Consider the following 3,358-nt stretch of genomic DNA (forward strand, 5'->3'; position numbering starts at 1 on the left):
ATTATTTTAACCACGCATTCTACGACCGAAAATAATAAACCTATTTTGCTTTATAAACGATAGTCCAAAGAACCTTCGTTGCGTATTTACAGGGCGTTGAAATTTAATTTAAAAAGTAGGAAATGACAAATTTGTTTTGAAAAAATGCTTGCCAGTAGCGTGGGTGCACGCTAGCGAATTTAAAAAAATGGTACGCCACTGTATTGTTTAATTATTACAAATAGTTTTCTAATTCCTTAATCCTCTTGTTATAAAAAAATATTCCATGCATGTTTCTGCTACGGCACAATCCAAATCAGTTCTCCCAATCTTGAGATATGGCACTGGCAAAATTTAACAAAATTATTTTATTGAAAAACATGCGTGTTTCTTAATAATTGATCCATATGGAAAATTTTGTGAACACATCTCGCCGCGTTTTGAACAAATTTATAATTTTATATTTTTTAAATTAAATGTCAACACCCTGTAAATCTGTAACGCAGCATTTTTGGGCTATGGTTTATATAGCAAACTCGACTTATGTTCGTACCTAGAATACGGTGTTAAAATTATGCCCCTTCCTCATGAAACAGCTTGTTAACTGAAAGAAATAAGATTTTTAACTCTTACTATTGTAGTTTGGTCTTAAATTTTAATCAAACACACATAATTTTAGAGTGTTTCACCGCCACCAAAACCAAAACTTGTTGAGGACCTTGTTAGTTGAGCTAAAACCACGTTTTCGTTCAACTTGACAGTTCAAATACACATTTAAAACTGAAGTTCTAATGAAAACAATTATGATCAAGATAAGTGGGTGCAAATAAAAGAATGTAGGTTTTTAAACAATTGAATGTGTGCTGGAAAAATTACACGAACCGGCAGACTGTGCCGTGCCAAGTGCAAAAATGACATTAAAGATAAGCGTTAAAATATATTAATTATTACAATAGTTGCATAAAGAATCTGTGACACAGTGACTCATGTAAGATAATTACATGGATCTTAATCTAAAATTTATCATCGAGTTTTGAGAACTCATACTCAAATAACACTTTAGAGTTATAAAGTGAAGGCGTTCGCCAATATTTGTAGTTAATGAATAATTTACATTTTGCAGTGTAATTATTTCAGAAATTTATAAAAATTAAAACTATTTCTTGTATGTTTGAAATGTGACAAAAAATAGATTTAACACATAAATAAATGCATGTAAATACCCATTGAGACGTTTAAAACCTATGCATTTATTTTAGGTTTCCCCATATATAATTTTTGACGTCTTAAACACCTCGATTCATCTACCTTGAAACATTCATGTATGCGTTTGGGTTTTTTTTCTTTAATTTAATTTCCACTTGACAATTTTACTGACCCAGAAAATGTTGCTACACCACGTATACGTAGATTCAAGTAGAAAATGTTTAGGTCAATTCCTAATAATAATTCAATTTAATAATTAAAGTATTAATTACTTGAAATTAAATTTTTCAAATGTATAGTGGGGGGTAAAACGTCAATTTGATCACTAATATTTACTACATTTATCTATTTTATATTATATAAAATAATACATTTGTGGATAATATAATAAATATATCATATTCATGTATTTTTCCTTACAAAGATTTATAGTTTTTGTGAATTAAAAACTGGTTTACAATATAAATAACGTTCTAAAGGCTACGTTACGACCTAATGCACAAGAAGTCCACTGGCAAATTTTTGGCGGTTTTGTGCATAATAGTTGCAAATATACCATAATTCAGGTGACGATTTAAACTAAATATTCTGGATGAGGAAAACTTCTAAAGTATGTCCATTATCTTCACAAAATAGTGGAATGACTCATATATTAACATTAAGGGGGAATACAATATTATCAGTACACTTTTCTAACATTTTGCGGTGGCAAGAAATATAACAGCAATAATAAAGGGAAATCACACGTCGTTTCATATATATTACATGGGAGTTTTTGCGAAATTATTGCTGCGAAAAAGATATTAATTATAATGTTTATATTTTTATAATGCATAGAGTGTTGTTTCATTTAATCTGTATCTTTGATATATTGACAATCAGAACTAGAATTTTATCGTATACATATACAAAATGCACAAATTCCATTCGAGACGTTCACCCATAACTAACGTTAGGAAAGCGTTTCTACTTCTTAAATAGCTTTCAAATTAATTTAAATCGTATCTATTAATACGGAAATGTCATAGTACATTGAACAGGATTTGCCCTAATTGTTCAATGTGAAACCTGTCCAGTACTTCAGATAATTGAACATGCAAATATTGATCATCTATCCGCCACACTGGTTGATAAGTGGATCTTTGATCGAATGGTTATTAATTCTGGATATGTTCGTCATTTGCAGTTGCTATTGTGGATATACAGAGATAATCGCTTTATAGTTGAAGATAATTAAGAAGAGTTAACATTGTCCGGCTCTGCTCACTTACTGTCATAGAAAATAACTCAATTAGCTGTTAATTTCAAATGCTAATTAATTATAATATTCTCAGAACGCCCGTGTAAATGGTTATTCGCACTGTACTTTGGTCAGATTACAATTAAATAATTTTTAAAAGCGGTTATTTTAGTGGTGTATTTAATCCTAGTAGAGTTGCAATCAGTCATACCGTCATACGTTCCTCACCAGAATGTTTATCATTCATGCCGCTTTAAAACACAGTCTGTTTCTAGTTAAGCCGAATTGATGAGAACTAGTAGATCCAAAACTGGTTCTGGGAGTGCTTGCTTGTGACTAGCGATAAATTCGTACTTAAGCAATATAAGCAAATCGTTCAGAGAAAATTTGCAAAAAATGCAGGATATCTTGAAGTAATGTCGATATATGAATCGCTTCAAAGGTGAAAGAAAAAATTGTTTTTTAAATTGATTTTTTACTTTCATTTAAAAACAAAGAAAATTGAAAAATTCTTCATTGAAGATTATTTTCAAAACTACTTATTGGCATGTCGGTCTTATACTAAAACATGTTTATTTAGATTATTCCAAATGAAAATGGAGGTGTGAAGAGTATCTGATTCAGTTTTTAGACAAAAATGCTAACACGAAAAACTTTTTATTTTGGGGTGACTTATTGGTCACTGGGTATGCATCACGAAAATATAACTAAACGTAATTACTATAAAAATTAGGATTCAAAAATTTACTCGTCTAGAATCATACAAAATCAGCAGAGGTCCATGTATTATTTACATAGTTTTTAATTCTTTCACGGACATTTGAATTTATAATTGTTTGTTTATACTTGAATTATCAAATCGTGTGGATTGCAAGGAGGCCTAGGTAACACTGCGTTGAGTTGCGCTTTTGAGTTGATGCCGCTCTGTCAATT

At 30.3% G+C, this 3,358-nt stretch overlaps 1 protein-coding gene across 1 annotated transcript in view; it reads right to left on the reverse strand.

Moving 5' to 3' along the window:
• Positions 1–95, reverse strand: part of LOC109541555 (monocarboxylate transporter 12) — a gene marked incomplete in the record, with an annotated part of 11,692 nt that extends 11,597 nt beyond the window's left edge. Inside the window, 1 exon segment of the mRNA XM_048662589.1 lies at positions 1–95.
• Positions 96–3,358: the final 3,263 nt, after the last annotated feature.

The sequence above is a fragment of the Dendroctonus ponderosae genome, unplaced genomic scaffold, assembly GCF_020466585.1.
Source record: "Dendroctonus ponderosae isolate FM_Combo_2020 unplaced genomic scaffold, Dpon_F_20191213v2 Dpon_F_20191213_1, whole genome shotgun sequence".
Taxonomy (NCBI): Eukaryota; Metazoa; Arthropoda; class Insecta; order Coleoptera; family Curculionidae; genus Dendroctonus; species Dendroctonus ponderosae.